A 19,780-nucleotide genomic window follows, 5' to 3' on the forward strand; every position below is an offset into this window, starting at 1 on the left:
TGGGGGGCACATTTTAAGATGGCTCCCAACCTCTTTAAGGCTCCTCCTTTCCACTTTAAACAAAAGCACCGCTCTTTGGCGTTATAGAACATATAAGCAACACGCATGTTTGCTTGGTAATAATATACAAGGTACCTGCCATTGTGTTGTTCGCCTCTGGGAGGTTTTCCAGACTTCCAGTGATATTTCAGCTTGCACTTCTACATGTAACTTTCTAATAACTGTAATATACAATAAGGTTATTATCAATGCACTTAAAGGGGTCAGTCCCTCCTAGGACCAAAGGTTACTAATGGCAGTGACATGTTTAAGGGGTCAGTCCCTTCCAGGACCAAAGTGTAATGATGAGCGTGACATGCTCACGTTTGGGTGATTGATCCACATCTGACGCCTATAAGTATTCTTCATACAATTGTATAAAGCTGCTTTGTAAACATGATGTGCTGAGACCTGGGAGGGTTTGGTTTCCTCTGGCTGCTCCCTGTCTCAGATATCATTGGTGCGCAACAAGAGTTTGTCACACCCCTGGCCCCCTCAGCCTTATTGACTCGGTGATAAGGACAGGGTGAGCCCTTAGGTTAAATAAAACACTTGGTTGACAAACACTCCCCCATTCAAAGGCTCCCAAACCAATGCAGCTTGTAATTCATTATCAAAGAAGCAAAAACAGCCAATCATCGCTATTAGCACAGTTACATTTGTTAGAGGATATGCCATATTATTGATGTACTTTACAGTTGTGTGAACCAGCTCATCTCTTTAAAAATATATATTTCAAGTCTAGTTTTTAAGATTTAGGAACGGAGACCTAAACACAGCCATATTTACAAAGCTTAGGAAAGCATCTATCAAGACCAATAAACTATATTGGCTTTTAAATGGATGCAACGGAATGCAGTGCTCCCCCTGTGTCTGTTGGGAGCAAAGCACCTTAATAAATTGATACTATTTGGGCCTTGTGTGTATCAGCTTGTGATTTGGGGAGTGTCAGGAGGTGTTAGGGAGGAGAGATAGGAGTTAGGCTGGCATTACGGGGAGAGATAGGAGTAGTTAGGCTGGCATTACGGGGAGAGATAGGAGGAGTTAGGCTGGCATTACGGGGAGAGATAGGAGGAGTTAGGTGGCATTACGGGGAGAGATAGGAGGAGTTAGGCTGGCATTACGGGGAGAGATAGGAGGAGTTAGGTGGCATTACCGGGAGTGATAGCTGGAGTTAGGCTGGCATTACGGGGAGAGATAGGAGGAGTTAGGTGGCATTACGGGGAGAGATAGGAGTTAGGCTGGCATTACGGGGAGAGATAGGAGGAGTTAGGTGGCATTACAGGGAGTGATAGGAGGAGTTAGGTGGCATTACAGGGAGATTGGAGTAGTTAGGCTGGCATTACGGGGAGAGAGATAGGAGTTAGGCTGGCATTACGGGGAGTGATGGGAGTAGTTAGGCTGGCATTACGGGGAGTGATGGGAGTAGTTAGGCTGGCATTACGGGGAGTGATGGGAGTAGTTAGGCTGGCATTACGGGGAGAGATAGGAGGAGTTAGGCTGGCATTACGGGGAGAGATAGGAGGAGTTAGGCTGGCATTACGGGGAGAGATAGGAGGAGTTAGGCTGGCATTACGGGGAGAGATAGGAGGAGTTAGGCTGGCATTACGGGGAGAGATAGGAGGAGTTAGGCTGGCATTACGGGGAGAGATAGGAGGAGTTAGGCTGGCATTACGGGGAGAGATAGGAGGAGTTAGGTGGCATTACGGGGAGAGATAGGAGGAGTTAGGCTGGCATTATGGGGAGAGATAGGAGGAGTTAAGCTGGCATTACGGGGAGAGATAGGAGGAGTTAAGCTGGCATTACGGGGAGAGATAGGAGGAGTTAGGCTGGCATTACGGGGAGAGATAGAGGAGTTAGGCTGGCATTACGGGGAGAGATAGGAGGAGTTAGGCTGGCATTACGGGGAGAGATAGGAGGAGTTAGGCTGGCATTACGGAGAGAGATAGGAGGAGTTAGGCTGGCATTACGGGGAGAGATAGGAGGCGTTAGGCTGGCATTACGGGGAGAGATAGGAGTTAGGCTGGCATTACGGGGAGAGATAGGAGGAGTTAGGCTGGCATTACGGGGAGAGATAGGAGTTAGGCTGGCATTACGGGGAGTGATAGGAGGAGTTAGGTGGCATTACGGGGAGATTGGAGGAGTTAGGCTGGCATTACGGTGAGATTGGAGGAGTTAGGCTGGCATTACGGGGAGAGATAGGAGGAGTTAGGCTGGCATTACGGAGAGAGATAGGAGGAGTTAGGCTGGCATTACGGGGAGAGATAGGAGGCGTTAGGCTGGCATTACGGGGAGAGATAGGAGTTAGGCTGGCATTACGGGGAGAGATAGGAGGAGTTAGGCTGGCATTACGGGGAGAGATAGGAGTTAGGCTGGCATTACGGGGAGTGATAGGAGGAGTTAGGTGGCATTACGGGGAGATTGGAGGAGTTAGGCTGGCATTACGGTGAGATTGGAGGAGTTAGGCTGGCATTACGGGGAGATTGGAGGAGTTAGGCTGGCATTACGGGGAGAGATAGGAGGAGTTAGGCTGGCATTACGGTGAGATTGGAGGAGTTAGGCTGGCATTACGGGGAGATTGGAGGAGTTAGGCTGGCATTACGGGGAGTGATGGGAGTAGTTAGGCTGGCATTACGGGGAGTGATGGGAGTAGTTAGGCTGGCATTACGGGGAGAGATAGGAGTTAGTCTGGCATTACGGGGAGAGATAGGAGGAGTTAGTCTGGCATTACGGGGAGAGATAGGAGGAGTTAGGCTGGCATTACGGGGAGTGATGGGAGTAGTTAGGCTGGCATTACGAGGAGAGATAGGAGTTAGTCTGGCATTACGGGGAGAGATAGGAGGAGTTAGGCTGGCATTACGGGGAGAGATAGGAGTTATGCTGGCATTACGGGGAGAGATAGGAGGAGTTAGGCTGGCATTACGGGGAGTGATGGGAGTAGTTAGGCTGGCATTACGGGGAGTGATGGGAGTAGTTAGGCTGGCATTACGGGGAGAGATAGGAGGAGTTAGGCTGGCATTACGGGGAGAGATAGGAGTTAGTCTGGCATTACGGGGAGAGATAGGAGGAGTTAGGCTGGCATTACGGGGAGTGATGGGAGGAGTTAGGCTGGCACTACGGGGAGAGATAGGAGGAGTTAGGCTGGCATTACGGGGAGAGATAGGAGGAGTTAGGCTGGCATTGCGTGGAGTGATGGGAGTAGTTAGGCTGGCATTACGGGGAGAGATAGGAGGAGTTAGGCTGGCATTACGGGGAGTGATGGGAGGAGTTAGGCTGGCATTACGGGGAGAGATAGGAGGAGTTAGGCTGGCATTACCGGGAGAGAAGAGGAGTTAGGCTGGCATTACGGGGAGAGATAGAGGAGTTAGGCTGGCATTACGGGGAGTGATGGGAGGAGTTAAGCTGGCATTACGGGGAGTGATGGGAGGAGTTAGGCTGGCATTACGGGGAGATTGGAGGAGTTAGGCTGGCATTACGGGGAGAGATAGGAGGAGTTAGGCTGGCATTACGGGGAGAGATAGGAGGCGTTAGGCTGGCATTACGGGGAGAGATAGGAGGAGTTAGGCTGGTATTACGGGGAGAGATAGGAGGAGTTAGGCTGGCATTACGGGGAGAGATAGGAGGAGTTAGGCTGGCATTACGGGGAGTGATGGGAGTAGTTAGGCTGGCATTACGGGGAGAGATAGGAGGAGTTAGGCTGGCATTACGGGGAGAGATAGGAGGAGTTAGGCTGGCATTACGGGGAGAGATAGAGGAGTTAGGCTGGCATTACGGGGAGTGATGGGAGGAGTTAGGCTGGCATTACGGGGAGTGATGGGAGGAGTTAGGCTGGCATTACGGGGAGATTGGAGGAGTTAGGCTGGCATTACGGGGAGAAATAGGAGGAGTTAGGCTGGTATTACGGGGAGAGATAGGAGGAGTTAGTCTGGTATTACGGGGAGAGATAGAGGAGTTAGGCTGGCATTACGGGGAGATTTGAGGAGTTAGGCTGGCATTACGGGGAGAGATAGGAGGAGTTAGGCTGGCATTGCGTGGAGTGATGGGAGTAGTTAGGCTGGCATTACGGGGAGAGATAGGAGGAGTTAGGCTGGCATTACGGGGAGTGATGGGAGGAGTTAGGCTGGCATTACGGGGAGAGATAGGAGGAGTTAGGCTGGCATTACCGGGAGAGAAGAGGAGTTAGGCTGGCATTACGGGGAGAGATAGAGGAGTTAGGCTGGCATTACGGGGAGTGATGGGAGGAGTTAAGCTGGCATTACGGGGAGTGATGGGAGGAGTTAGGCTGGCATTACGGGGAGATTGGAGGAGTTAGGCTGGCATTACGGGGAGAGATAGGAGGAGTTAGGCTGGCATTACGGGGAGAGATAGGAGGCGTTAGGCTGGCATTACGGGGAGAGATAGGAGGAGTTAGGCTGGTATTACGGGGAGAGATAGGAGGAGTTAGGCTGGCATTACGGGGAGAGATAGGAGGAGTTAGGCTGGCATTACGGGGAGTGATGGGAGTAGTTAGGCTGGCATTACGGGGAGAGATAGGAGGAGTTAGGCTGGCATTACGGGGAGAGATAGGAGGAGTTAGGCTGGCATTACGGGGAGAGATAGAGGAGTTAGGCTGGCATTACGGGGAGTGATGGGAGGAGTTAGGCTGGCATTACGGGGAGTGATGGGAGGAGTTAGGCTGGCATTACGGGGAGATTGGAGGAGTTAGGCTGGCATTACGGGGAGAAATAGGAGGAGTTAGGCTGGTATTACGGGGAGAGATAGGAGGAGTTAGTCTGGTATTACGGGGAGAGATAGAGGAGTTAGGCTGGCATTACGGGGAGATTTGAGGAGTTAGGCTGGCATTACGGGGAGAGATAGGAGGAGTTAGGCTGGCATTACGGGGAGAGAGAGGAGGAGTTAGGCTGGCATTACGGGGAGTGATGGGAGTAGTTAGGCTGGCATTACGGGGAGAGATAGGAGGAGTTAGGTGGCATTACCGGGAGAGATAGGAGGAGTTAGGCTGGCATTACGGGGAGTGATAGGAGGAGTTAGGCTGGCATTACGGGGAGAGATAGGAGGAGTTAGGCTGGCATTACGGGGAGAGATAGGAGGAGTTATGCTGGCATTACGGGGAGAGATAGGAGGAGTTAGGCTGGCATTACGGGGAGAGATAGAGGAGTTAGGCTGGCATTACGGGGAGAGATAGAGGAGTTAGGCTGGCATTACGGAGAGTGATGGGAGGAGTTAGCCTGGCATTACGGGGAGTGATAGGAGGAGTTAGGCTGGCATTATGGGGAGAGATAGAGGAGTTAGGCTGGCATTACGGGGAGAGATAGGAGGAATTAGGCTGGAATTACGGGGAGAGATAGGAGGAGTTAGGCTGGCATTACGGGGAGTGATGGGAGTAGTTAGGCTGGCATTACGGGGAGAGATAGGAGGAGTTAGACTGGCATTACGGGGAGAGATAGGAGGAGTTAGGCTGGCATTACGGGGAGAGATAGGAGGAGTTAGGCTGGCATTACGGGGAGAGATAGGAGGAGTTAGGCTGGTATTACGGGGAGAGATAGGAGGAGTTAGGCTGGTATTACGGGGAGAGATAGGAGGAGTTAGGCTGGTATTACGGGGAGAGATAGGAGGAGTTAGGCTGGTATTACGGGGAGAGATAGAGGAGTTAGGCTGGCATTACGGGGAGAGATAGGAGGAGTTAGGCTGGTATTACGGGGAGAGATAGGAGGAGTTAGGCTGGTATTACGGGGAGAGATAGGAGGAGTTAGGCTGGCATTACGGGGAGAGATAGGAGGAGTTAGGCTGGCATTACCGGGAGAGATAGGAGGAGTTAGGCTGGCATTACGGGGAGAGATAGGAGGAGTTAGGCTGGCATTACGGGGAGAGATAGGAGGAGTTAGGCTGGCATTACGGGGAGTGATAGGAGGAGTTAGGCTGGCATTACGGGGAGTGATAGGAGGAGTTATGCTGGCATTACGGAGAAAGATAGGAGGAGTTAGACTGGCATTACGGGGAGAGATAGGAGGAGCTAGGCTGGCATTACGGGGAGAGATAGGAGGAGTTAGGCTGGCATTACGGGGAGAGATAGGAGGAGTTAGGCTGGCATTACGGGGAGAGATAGGAGGAGTTAGGCTGGCATTACCGGGAGAGATAGGAGGAGATAGGCTGGCATTACGGGGAGAGATAGGAGGAGTTAGGCTGGCATTACGGGGAGAGATAGGAGGAGTTAGGCTGGCATTACGGGGACAGATAGAGGAGTTAGGCTGGCATTACGGAGAAAGATAGGAGGAGTTATGCTGGCATTACGGAGAAAGATAGGAGGAGTTAGACTGGCATTACGGGGAGAGATAGGAGGAGTTAGGCTGGCATTACGGGGAGAGATAGGAGGAGTTAGGCTGGCATTACGGGGAGAGATAGGAGGAGTTAGGCTGGCATTACGGGGAGTGATGGGAGGAGTTAGGCTGGCACTACGGGGAGAGATAGGAGGAGTTAGTTTGGCATTACGGGGAGAGATAGGAGGAGTTAGGCTGGCATTGCGTGGAGTGATGGGAGTAGTTAGGCTGGCATTACGGGGAGAGATAGGAGGAGTTAGGCTGGCATTACGGGGAGTGATGGGAGGAGTTAGGCTGGCATTACGGGGAGAGATAGGAGGAGTTAGGCTGGCATTACCGGGAGAGAAGAGGAGTTAGGCTGGCATTACGGGGAGAGATAGAGGAGTTAGGCTGGCATTACGGGGAGTGATGGGAGGAGTTAGGCTGGCATTACGGGGAGTGATGGGAGGAGTTAGGCTGGCATTACAGGGAGAGATAGGAGGCGTTAGGCTGGCATTACGGGGAGAGATAGGAGGAGTTAGGCTGGCATTACGGGGAGAGATAGGAGGAGTTAGGCTGGCATTACGGGGAGTGATGGGAGTAGTTAGGCTGGCATTACGGGGAGAGATAGGAGGAGTTAGGCTGGCATTACGGGGAGAGATAGGAGGAGTTAGGCTGGCATTACGGGGAGAGATAGAGGAGTTAGGCTGGCATTACGGGGAGTGATGGGAGGAGTTAGGCAGGCATTACGGGGAGTGATGGGAGGAGTTAGGCTGGCATTACGGGGAGATTGGAGGAGTTAGGCTGGCATTACGGGGAGAGATAGGAGGAGTTAGGCTGGTATTACGGGGAGAGATAGGAGGAGTTAGTCTGGTATTACGGGGAGAGATAGAGGAGTTAGGCTGGCATTACGGGGAGATTTGAGGAGTTAGGCTGGCATTACGGGGAGAGATAGGAGGAGTTAGGCTGGCATTACGGGGAGAGAGAGGAGGAGTTAGGCTGGCATTACGGGGAGTGATGGGAGTAGTTAGGCTGGCATTACGGGGAGAGATAGGAGGAGTTAGGTGGCATTACCGGGAGAGATAGGAGGAGTTAGGCTGGCATTACGGGGAGTGATAGGAGGAGTTAGGCTGGCATTACAGGGACAGATAGAGGAGTTAGGCTGGCATTACGGGGAGAGATAGGAGGAGTTAGGCTGGCATTACGGGGAGAGATAGGAGGAGTTATGCTGGCATTACGGGGAGAGATAGAGGAGTTAGGCTGGCATTACGGAGAGTGATAGGAGGAGTTAGGCTGGCATTACGGGGAGAGATAGGAGGAGTTAGGCTGGCATTACGGGGAGAGATAGGAGGAGTTAGGCTGGCATTACGGGGAGAGATAGGAGGAGTTAGGCTGGCATTACGGGGAGTGATAGGAGGAGTTAGGCTGGCATTACGGGGACAGATAGAGGAGTTAGGCTGGCATTACGGGGAGAGATAGGAGGAGTTATGCTGGCATTACGGAGAAAGATAGGAGGAGTTAGACTGGCATTACGGGGAGAGATAGGAGGAGCTAGGCTGGCATTACGGGGAGAGATAGGAGGAGTTAGGCTGGCATTACGGGGAGAGATAGGAGGAGTTAGGCTGGCATTACGGGGAGAGATAGGAGGAGTTAGGCTGGCATTACCGGAAGAGATAGGAGGAGTTAGGGTGGCATTACGGGGAGAGATAGGAGGAGTTAGGCTGGCATTACGGGGAGAGATAGGAGGAGTTAGGCTGGCATTACAGGGACAGATAGAGGAGTTAGGCTGGCATTACGGGGACAGATAGAGGAGTTAGGCTGGCATTACGAAGAAAGATAGGAGGAGTTATGCTGGCATTACGGAGAAAGATAGGAGGAGTTAGACTGGCATTACGGGGAGAGATAGGAGGAGTTAGGCTGGCATTACGGGGAGAGATAGGAGGAGTTAGGCTGGCATTACGGGGAGAGATAGGAGGAGTTAGGCTGGCATTACGGGGAGAGATAGGAGGAGTTAGGCTGGCATTACGGGGAGTGATGGGAGGAGTTAGGCTGGCATTACGGGGAGAGATAGGAGGAGTTAGGCTGGCATTGTGTGGAGTGATGGGAGTAGTTAGGCTGGCATTACGGGGAGTGATGGGAGGAGTTAGGCTGGCATTACGGGGAGATTGGAGGAGTTAGGCTGGCATTACCGGGAGAGATAGGAGGAGTTAGGCTGGCATTACGGGGAGAGATAGGAGGCGTTAGGCTGGCATTACGGGGAGAGATAGGAGGAGTTAGGCTGGTATTACGGGGAGAGATAGGAGGAGTTAGGCTGGCATTACGGGGAGAGATAGGAGGAGTTAGGCTGGCATTACGGGGAGTGATGGGAGTAGTTAGGCTGGCATTACGGAGAGAGATAGGAGGAGTTAGGCTGGCATTACGGGGAGAGATAGGAGGAGTTAGGCTGGCATTACGGGGAGAGATAGAGGAGTTAGGCTGGCATTACGGGGAGAGATAGGAGGAGTTAGGCTGGCATTACGGGGAGAGATTGGAGGAGTTAGGCTGGCATTACGGGGAGAGATAGGAGGAGTTAGGCTGGCATTACGGGGAGAGATAGGAGTTATGCTGGCATTACGGGGAGAGATAGGAGGAGTTAGGCTGGCATTACGGGGAGTGATGGGAGTAGTTAGGCTGGCATTACGGGGAGTGATGGGAGTAGTTAGGCTGGCATTACGGGGAGAGATAGGAGGAGTTAGGCTGGCATTACGGGGAGAGATAGGAGTTAGTCTGGCATTACGGGGAGAGATAGGAGGAGTTAGGCTGGCATTACGGGGAGTGATGGGAGGAGTTAGGCTGGCACTACGGGGAGAGATAGGAGGAGTTAGGCTGGCATTACGGGGAGAGATAGGAGGAGTTAGGCTGGCATTGCGTGGAGTGATGGGAGTAGTTAGGCTGGCATTACGGGGAGAGATAGGAGGAGTTAGGCTGGCATTACGGGGAGTGATGGGAGGAGTTAGGCTGGCATTACGGGGAGAGATAGGAGGAGTTAGGCTGGCATTACCGGGAGAGAAGAGGAGTTAGGCTGGCATTACGGGGAGAGATAGGAGGCGTTAGGCTGGCATTACGGGGAGAGATAGGAGGAGTTAGGCTGGTATTACGGGGAGAGATAGGAGGAGTTAGGCTGGCATTACGGGGAGAGATAGGAGGAGTTAGGCTGGCATTACGGGGAGTGATGGGAATAGTTAGGCTGGCATTACGGAGAGAGATAGGAGGAGTTAGGCTGGCATTACGGGGAGAGATAGGAGGAGTTAGGCTGGCATTACGGGGAGAGATAGAGGAGTTAGGCTGGCATTACGGGGAGAGATAGGAGGAGTTAGGCTGGCATTACGGGGAGAGATTGGAGGAGTTAGGCTGGCATTACGGGGAGAGATAGGAGGAGTTAGGCTGGCATTACGGGGAGAGATAGGAGTTATGCTGGCATTACGGGGAGAGATAGGAGGAGTTAGGCTGGCATTACGGGGAGTGATGGGAGTAGTTAGGCTGGCATTACGGGGAGTGATGGGAGTAGTTAGGCTGGCATTACGGGGAGAGATAGGAGGAGTTAGGCTGGCATTACGGGGAGAGATAGGAGTTAGTCTGGCATTACGGGGAGAGATAGGAGGAGTTAGGCTGGCATTACGGGGAGTGATGGGAGGAGTTAGGCTGGCACTACGGGGAGAGATAGGAGGAGTTAGGCTGGCATTACGGGGAGAGATAGGAGGAGTTAGGCTGGCATTGCGTGGAGTGATGGGAGTAGTTAGGCTGGCATTACGGGGAGAGATAGGAGGAGTTAGGCTGGCATTACGGGGAGTGATGGGAGGAGTTAGGCTGGCATTACGGGGAGAGATAGGAGGAGTTAGGCTGGCATTACCGGGAGAGAAGAGGAGTTAGGCTGGCATTACGGGGATTGATGGGAGGAGTTAAGCTGGCATTACGGGGAGTGATGGGAGGAGTTAGGCTGGCATTACGGGGAGATTGGAGGAGTTAGGCTGGCATTACGGGGAGAGATAGGAGGAGTTAGGCTGGCATTACAGGGAGAGATAGGAGGCGTTAGGCTGGCATTACGGGGAGAGATAGGAGGAGTTAGGCTGGTATTACGGGGAGAGATAGGAGGAGTTAGGCTGGCATTACGGGGAGAGATAGGAGGAGTTAGGCTGGCATTACGGGGAGTGATGGGAGTAGTTAGGCTGGCATTACGGGGAGAGATAGGAGGAGTTAGGCTGGCATTACGGGGAGAGATAGGAGGAGTTAGGCTGGCATTACGGGGAGAGATAGAGGAGTTAGGCTGGCATTACGGGGAGTGATGGGAGGAGTTAGGCTGGCATTACGGGGAGTGATGGGAGGAGTTAGGCTGGCATTACGGGGAGATTGGAGGAGTTAGGCTGGCATTACGGGGAGAAATAGGAGGAGTTAGGCTGGTATTACGGGGAGAGATAGGAGGAGTTAGTCTGGTATTACGGGGAGAGATAGAGGAGTTAGGCTGGCATTACGGGGAGATTTGAGGAGTTAGGCTGGCATTACGGGGAGAGATAGGAGGAGTTAGGCTGGCATTACGGGGAGAGAGAGGAGGAGTTAGGCTGGCATTACGGGGAGTGATGGGAGTAGTTAGGCTGGCATTACGGGGAGAGATAGGAGGAGTTAGGTGGCATTACCGGGAGAGATAGGAGGAGTTAGGCTGGCATTACGGGGAGTGATAGGAGGAGTTAGGCTGGCATTACGGGGAGAGATAGGAGGAGTTAGGCTGGCATTACGGGGAGAGATAGGAGGAGTTATGCTGGCATTACGGGGAGAGATAGGAGGAGTTAGGCTGGCATTACGGGGAGAGATAGAGGAGTTAGGCTGGCATTACGGGGAGAGATAGAGGAGTTAGGCTGGCATTACGGAGAGTGATGGGAGGAGTTAGCCTGGCATTACGGGGAGTGATAGGAGGAGTTAGGCTGGCATTACGGGGAGAGATAGAGGAGTTAGGCTGGCATTACGGGGAGAGATAGGAGGAATTAGGCTGGAATTACGGGGAGAGATAGGAGGAGTTAGGCTGGCATTACGGGGAGAGATAGAGGAGTTAGGCTGGCATTACGGGGAGAGATAGGAGGAGTTAGTCTGGCATTACGGGGAGAGATAGGAGGAGTTAGGCTGGCATTACGGGGAGAGATAGGAGGAGTTAGGCTGGTATTACGGGGAGAGATAGGAGGAGTTAGGCTGGTATTACGGGGAGAGATAGGAGGAGTTAGGCTGGTATTACGGGGAGAGATAGGAGGAGTTAGGCTGGTATTACGGGGAGAGATAGGAGGAGTTAGGCTGGTATTACGGGGAGAGATAGAGGAGTTAGGCTGGCATTACGGGGAGAGATAGGAGGAGTTAGGCTGGTATTACGGGGAGAGATAGGAGGAGTTAGGCTGGTATTACGGGGAGAGATAGGAGGAGTTAGGCTGGCATTACGGGGAGAGATAGGAGGAGTTAGGCTGGCATTACCGGGAGAGATAGGAGGAGTTAGGCTGGCATTACGGGGAGAGATAGGAGGAGTTAGGCTGGCATTACGGGGAGAGATAGGAGGAGTTAGGCTGGCATTACGGGGAGTGATAGGAGGAGTTAGGCTGGCATTACGGGGACAGATAGAGGAGTTAGGCTGGCATTACGGGGAGAGATAGGAGGAGTTATGCTGGCATTACGGAGAAAGATAGGAGGAGTTAGACTGGCATTACGGGGAGAGATAGGAGGAGCTAGGCTGGCATTACGGGGAGAGATAGGAGGAGTTAGGCTGGCATTACGGGGAGAGATAGGAGGAGTTAGGCTGGCATTACGGGGAGAGATAGGAGGAGTTAGGCTGGCATTACCGGGAGAGATAGGAGGAGATAGGCTGGCATTACGGGGAGAGATAGGAGGAGTTAGGCTGGCATTACGGGGAGAGATAGGAGGAGTTAGGCTGGCATTACGGGGACAGATAGAGGAGTTAGGCTGGCATTACGGAGAAAGATAGGAGGAGTTATGCTGGCATTACGGAGAAAGATAGGAGGAGTTAGACTGGCATTACGGGGAGAGATAGGAGGAGTTAGGCTGGCATTACGGGGAGAGATAGGAGGAGTTAGGCTGGCATTACGGGGAGAGATAGGAGGAGTTAGGCTGGCATTACGGGGAGAGATAGGAGGAGTTAGGCTGGCATTACGGGGAGTGATGGGAGGAGTTAGGCTGGCACTACGGGGAGAGATAGGAGGAGTTAGTTTGGCATTACGGGGAGAGATAGGAGGAGTTAGGCTGGCATTGCGTGGAGTGATGGGAGTAGTTAGGCTGGCATTACGGGGAGAGATAGGAGGAGTTAGGCTGGCATTACGGGGAGTGATGGGAGGAGTTAGGCTGGCATTACGGGGAGAGATAGGAGGAGTTAGGCTGGCATTACCGGGAGAGAAGAGGAGTTAGGCTGGCATTACGGGGAGAGATAGAGGAGTTAGGCGGCATTACGGGGAGTGATGGGAGGAGTTAGGCTGGCATTACGGGGAGTGATGGGAGGAGTTAGGCTGGCATTACGGGGAGATTGGAGGAGTTAGGCTGGCATTACGGGGAGAGATAGGAGGAGTTAGGCTGGCATTACAGGGAGAGATAGGAGGCGTTAGGCTGGCATTACGGGGAGAGATAGGAGGAGTTAGGCTGGCATTACGGGGAGAGATAGAGGAGTTAGGCTGGCATTACGGGGAGTGATGGGAGGAGTTAGGCAGGCATTACGGGGAGTGATGGGAGGAGTTAGGCTGGCATTACGGGGAGATTGGAGGAGTTAGGCTGGCATTACGGGGAGAGATAGGAGGAGTTAGGCTGGTATTACCGGGAGAGATAGGAGGAGTTAGGCTGGCATTACGGGGAGAGAGAGGAGGAGTTAGGCTGGCATTACGGGGAGTGATGGGAGTAGTTAGGCTGGCATTACGGGGAGAGATAGGAGGAGTTAGGTGGCATTACCGGGAGAGATAGGAGGAGTTAGGCTGGCATTACGGGGAGTGATAGGAGGAGTTAGGCTGGCATTACAGGGACAGATAGAGGAGTTAGGCTGGCATTACGGGGAGAGATAGGAGGAGTTAGGCTGGCATTACGGGGAGAGATAGGAGGAGTTATGCTGGCATTACGGGGAGAGATAGAGGAGTTAGGCTGGCATTACGGAGAGTGATAGGAGGAGTTAGGCTGGCATTACGGGGAGTGATAGGAGGAGTTAGGCTGGCATTACGGGGACAGATAGAGGAGTTAGGCTGGCATTACGGGGAGAGATAGGAGGAGTTATGCTGGCATTACGGAGAAAGATAGGAGGAGTTAGACTGGCATTACGGGGAGAGATAGGAGGAGCTAGGCTGGCATTACGGGGAGAGATAGGAGGAGTTAGGCTGGCATTACGGGGAGAGATAGGAGGAGTTAGGCTGGCATTTCGGGGAGAGATAGGAGGAGTTAGGCTGGCATTACCGGAAGAGATAGGAGGAGTTAGGGTGGCATTACGGGGAGAGATAGGAGGAGTTAGGCTGGCATTACGGGGAGAGATAGGAGGAGTTAGGCTGGCATTACAGGGACAGATAGAGGAGTTAGGCTGGCATTACGGGGACAGATAGAGGAGTTAGGCTGGCATTACGGAGAAAGATAGGAGGAGTTATGCTGGCATTACGGAGAAAGATAGGAGGAGTTAGACTGGCATTACGGGGAGAGATAGGAGGAGTTAGGCTGGCATTACGGGGAGAGATAGGAGGAGTTAGGCTGGCATTACGGGGAGAGATAGGAGGAGTTAGGCTGGCATTACGGGGAGAGATAGGAGTTAGTCTGGCATTACGGGGAGAGATAGGAGGAGTTAGGCTGGCATTACGGGGAGTGATGGGAGGAGTTAGGCTGGCATTACGGGGAGAGATAGGAGGAGTTAGGCTGGCATTGTGTGGAGTGATGGGAGTAGTTAGGCTGGCATTACGGGGAGAGATAGGAGGAGTTAGGCTGGCATTACGGGGAGTGATGGGAGGAGTTAGGCTGGCATTACGGGGAGAGATAGGAGGAGTTAGGCTGGCATTACCGGGAGAGAAGAGGAGTTAGGCTGGCATTACGGGGAGAGATAGAGGAGTTAGGCTGGCATTACGGGGAGTGATGGGAGGAGTTAGGCTGGCATTACGGGGAGTGATGGGAGGAGTTAGGCTGGCATTACGGGGAGATTGGAGGAGTTAGGCTGGCATTACCGGGAGAGATAGGAGGAGTTAGGCTGGCATTACGGGGAGAGATAGGAGGCGTTAGGCTGGCATTACGGGGAGAGATAGGAGGAGTTAGGCTGGTATTACGGGGAGAGATAGGAGGAGTTAGGCTGGCATTACGGGGAGAGATAGGAGGAGTTAGGCTGGCATTACGGGGAGTGATGGGAGTAGTTAGGCTGGCATTACGGAGAGAGATAGGAGGAGTTAGGCTGGCATTACGGGGAGAGATAGGAGGAGTTAGGCTGGCATTACGGGGAGAGATAGAGGAGTTAGGCTGGCATTACGGGGAGAGATAGGAGGAGTTAGGCTGGCATTACGGGGAGTGATGGGAGGAGTTAGGCTGGCACTACGGGGAGAGATAGGAGGAGTTAGGCTGGCATTACGGGGAGAGATAGGAGGAGTTAGGCTGGCATTGCGTGGAGTGATGGGAGTAGTTAGGCTGGCATTACGGGGAGAGATAGGAGGAGTTAGGCTGGCATTACGGGGAGTGATGGGAGGAGTTAGGCTGGCATTACGGGGAGAGATAGGAGGAGTTAGGCTGGCATTACCGGGAGAGAAGAGGAGTTAGGCTGGCATTACGGGGAGAGATAGAGGAGTTAGGCTGGCATTACGGGGAGTGATGGGAGGAGTTAGGCTGGCATTACGGGGAGTGATGGGAGGAGTTAGGCTGGCATTACGGGGAGATTGGAGGAGTTAGGCTGGCATTACGGGGAGAGATAGGAGGAGTTAGGCTGGCATTACAGGGAGAGATAGGAGGAGTTAGGCTGGCATTACAGGGAGAGATAGGAGGCGTTAGGCTGGCATTACGGGGAGAGATAGGAGGAGTTAGGCTGGCATTACGGGGAGAGATAGGAGGAGTTAGGCTGGCATTACGGGGAGTGATGGGAGTAGTTAGGCTGGCATTACGGGGAGAGATAGGAGGAGTTAGGCTGGCATTACGGGGAGAGATAGGAGGAGTTAGGCTGGCATTACGGGGAGAGATAGAGGAGTTAGGCTGGCATTACGGGGAGTGATGGGAGGAGTTAGGCTGGCATTACGGGGAGATTGGAGGAGTTAGGCTGGCATTACGGGGAGAGATAGGAGGAGTTAGGCTGGTATTACGGGGAGAGATAGGAGGAGTTAGTCTGGTATTACGGGGAGAGATAGAGGAGTTAGGCTGGCATTACGGGGAGATTTGAGGAGTTAGGCTGGCATTACGGGGAGTGATGGGAGTAGTTAGGCTGGCATTACGGGGAGAGATAGGAGGAGTTAGGTGGCATTACCGGGAGAGATAGGAGGAGTTAGGCTGGCATTACGGGGAGTGATAGGAGGAGTTAGGCTGGCATTACAGGGACAGATAGAGGAGTTAGGCTGGCATTACGGGGAGAGATAGGAGGAGTTAGGCTGGCATTACGGGGAGAGATAGAGGAGTTAGGCTGGCATTACGGAGAGTGATAGGAGGAGTTAGGCTGGCATTACGGGGAGAGATAGGAGGAGTTAGGCTGGCATTACGGGGAGAGATAGGAGGAGTTAGGCTGGCATTACGGGGAGTGATAGGAGGAGTTAGGCTGGCATTACGGGGACAGATAGAGGAGTTAGGCTGGCATTACGGGGAGAGATAGGAGGAGTTATGCTGGCATTACGGAGAAAGATAGGAGGAGTTAGACTGGCATTACGGGGAGAGATAGGAGGAGCTAGGCTGGCATTACGGGGAGAGATAGGAGGAGTTAGGCTGGCATTACGGGGAGAGATAGGAGGAGTTAGGCTGGCATTACGGGGAGAGATAGGAGGAGTTAGGCTGGCATTACCGGAAGAGATAGGAGGAGTTAGGGTGGCATTACGGGGAGAGATAGGAGGAGTTAGGCTGGCATTACGGGGAGAGATAGGAGGAGTTAGGCTGGCATTACAGGGACAGATAGAGGAGTTAGGCTGGCATTACGGGGACAGATAGAGGAGTTAGGCTGGCATTACGGAGAAAGATAGGAGGAGTTATGCTGGCATTACGGAGAAAGATAGGAGGAGTTAGACTGGCATTACGGGGAGAGATAGGAGGAGTTAGGCTGGCATTACGGGGAGAGATAGGAGGAGTTAGGCTGGCATTACGGGGAGAGATAGGAGGAGTTAGGCTGGCATTACGGGGAGAGATAGGAGTTAGTCTGGCATTACGGGGAGAGATAGGAGGAGTTAGGCTGGCATTACGGGGAGTGATGGGAGGAGTTAGGCTGGCATTACGGGGAGAGATAGGAGGAGTTAGGCTGGCATTGCGTGGAGTGATGGGAGTAGTTAGGCTGGCATTACGGGGAGAGATAGGAGGAGTTAGGCTGGCATTACGGGGAGTGATGGGAGGAGTTAGGCTGGCATTACGGGGAGAGATAGGAGGAGTTAGGCTGGCATTACCGGGAGAGAAGAGGAGTTAGGCTGGCATTACGGGGAGAGATAGAGGAGTTAGGCTAGCATTACGGGGAGTGATGGGAGGAGTTAGGCTGGCATTACCGGGAGTGATGGGAGGAGTTAGGCTGGCATTACGGGGAGATTGGAGGAGTTAGGCTGGCATTACGGGGAGAGATAGGAGGAGTTAGGCTGGCATTACAGGGAGAGATAGGAGGCGTTAGGCTGGCATTACGGGGAGAGATAGAGGAGTTAGGCTGGTATTACGGGGAGAGATAGGAGGAGTTAGGCTGGCATTACGGGGAGAGATAGGAGGAGTTAGGCTGGCATTACGGGGAGTGATGGGAGTAGTTAGGCTGGCATTACGGAGAGAGATAGGAGGAGTTAGGCTGGCATTACGGGGAGAGATAGGAGGAGTTAGGCTGGCATTACGGGGAGAGATAGAGGAGTTAGGCTGGCATTACGGGGAGTGATGGGAGGAGTTATGCTGGCATTACGGGGAGTGATGGGAGGAGTTAGGCTGGCATTACGGGGAGATTGGAGGAGTTAGGTTGGCATTACGGGGAGAGATAGGAGGAGTTAGGCTGGTATTACGGGGAGAGATAGGAGGAGTTAGTCTGGTATTACGGGGAGAGATAGAGGAGTTAGGCTGGCATTACGGGGAGATTTGAGGAGTTAGGCTGGCATTACGGGGAGAGATAGGAGGAGTTAGGCTGGCATTACGGGGAGAGAGAGGAGGAGTTAGGCTGGCATTACGGGGAGTGATGGGAGTAGTTAGGCTGGCATTACGGGGAGAGATAGGAGGAGTTAGGTGGCATTACCGGGAGAGATAGGAGGAGTTAGGCTGGCATTACGGGGAGTGATAGGAGGAGTTAGGCTGGCATTACAGGGAGAGATAGGAGGAGTTATGCTGGCATTACGGGGAGAGATAGAGGAGTTAGGCTGGCATTACGGAGAGTGATAGGAGGAGTTAGGCTGGCATTACGGGGAGAGATAGGAGGAGTTCGGCTGGCATTACGGGGAGAGATAGGAGGAGTTAGGCTGGCATTACGGGGAGAGATAGGAGGAGTTATGCTGGCATTACGGGGAGAGATAGAGGAGTTAGGCTGGCATTACGGAGAGTGATAGGAGGAGTTAGGCTGGCATTACGGGGAGAGATAGAGGAGTTAGGCTGGCATTACAGAGAGAGAGGAGGAGTTAGGCTGGCATTACGGGGAGAGATAGGAGGAGTTATGCTGGCATTACGGGGAGAGATAGGAGGAGTTAGGCTGGCATTACGGGGAGAGATAGGAGGAGTTAGGCTGGCATTACGGGGAGAGATAGAGGAGTTAGGCTGGCATTACGGGGAGTGATAGGAGGAGTTAGGCTGGCATTACGGGGAGAGATAGAGGAGTTAGGCTGGCATTACGGGGAGAGATAGGAGGAGTTAGGCTGGAATTACGGGGAGAGATAGGAGGAGTTAGGCTGGTATTACGGGGAGAGATAGGAGGAGTTAGGCTGGCATTACGGGGAGAGATAGGAGGAGTTAGGCTGGCATTACGGGGAGAGATAGGAGGAGTTAGGCTGGCATTACCGGGAGAGATAGGAGGAGTTAGGCTGGCATTACGGGGAGAGATAGGAGGAGTTAGGTGGCATTACGGGGAGAGATAGGAGGAGTTAGGCTGGCATTACGGGGAGTGATAGGAGGAGTTAGGCTGGCATTACGGGGACAGATAGAGGAGTTAGGCTGGCATTACGGGGAGAGATAGGAGGAGTTATGCTGGCATTACGGAGAAAGATAGGAGGAGTTAGACTGGCATTACGGGGAGAGATAGGAGGAGTTAGGCTGGCATTACGGGGAGAGATAGGAGGAGTTAGGCTGGCATTACGGGGAGAGATAGGAGGAGTTAGGCTGGCATTACCGGGAGTGATGGGAGGAGTTAGGTGGCATTACCGGGAGTGATAGGAGGAGTTAGGCTGGCATTACGGGGAGAGATAGAGGAGTTAGGCTGGCAGTACGGGGAGTGATAGGAGGAGTTAGACTGGTATTACGGGGAGAGATAGGAGGAGTTAGGCTGGCATTACGGGGAGAGATAGGAGGAGTTAGGCTGGCATTACGGGGACAGATAGAGGAGTTAGGCTGGCATTACGGGGAGAGATAGGAGGAGTTAGGCTGGCATTACGGGGAGTGATGGGAGTAGTTAGGCTGGCATTACGGGGAGAGATAGGAGGAGTTATGCTGGCATTACGGAGAGAGATAGGAGGAGTTAGGCTGGCATTACGGGGAGAGATAGGAGGAGTTAGGCTGGCATTACAGGGAGAGATAGGAGGAGTTAGGCTGGCATTACGGGAGTGATTGGAGGAGTTAGGCTGGCATTACGGGGAGAGATAGGAGGAGTTAGGCTGACATTACGGGGAGAGATAGAGGAGTTAGGCTGGCATTACGGGGAGAAATAGGAGGAGTTAGGCTGGCATTACGGGGACAGATAGAGGAGTTAGGCTGGCATTACGGGGAGAGATAGGAGGAGGTAGGCTGGCATTACGGGGAGTGATGGGAGGAGTTAGGCTGGCATTACGGGGAGAGATAGGAGGAGTTAGGCTGGCATTACGGGGAGAGATAGAGGAGTTAGGCTGGCATTACGGGGAGAGATAGGAGGAGTTAGGCTGGCATTACGGGGAGAGATAGGAGGAGTTAGGCTGGCATTACGGGAGAGATAGGAGGAGTTAGTCTCTCATTACGGGGCGATATAGGAGGAGTTAGGCTGGCATTACGGGGAGAGATAGGAGGAGTTAGGCTGGCATTACGGGGAGAGATAGGAGGAGCTAGGCTGGCATTACGGGGAGAGATAGGAGGAGTTAGGCTGGCATTACGGGGAGAGATAG

This window comes from Ascaphus truei, unplaced genomic scaffold (genome assembly GCF_040206685.1).
Source record: "Ascaphus truei isolate aAscTru1 unplaced genomic scaffold, aAscTru1.hap1 HAP1_SCAFFOLD_764, whole genome shotgun sequence".
NCBI lineage: Eukaryota > Metazoa > Chordata > Amphibia > Anura > Ascaphidae > Ascaphus > Ascaphus truei.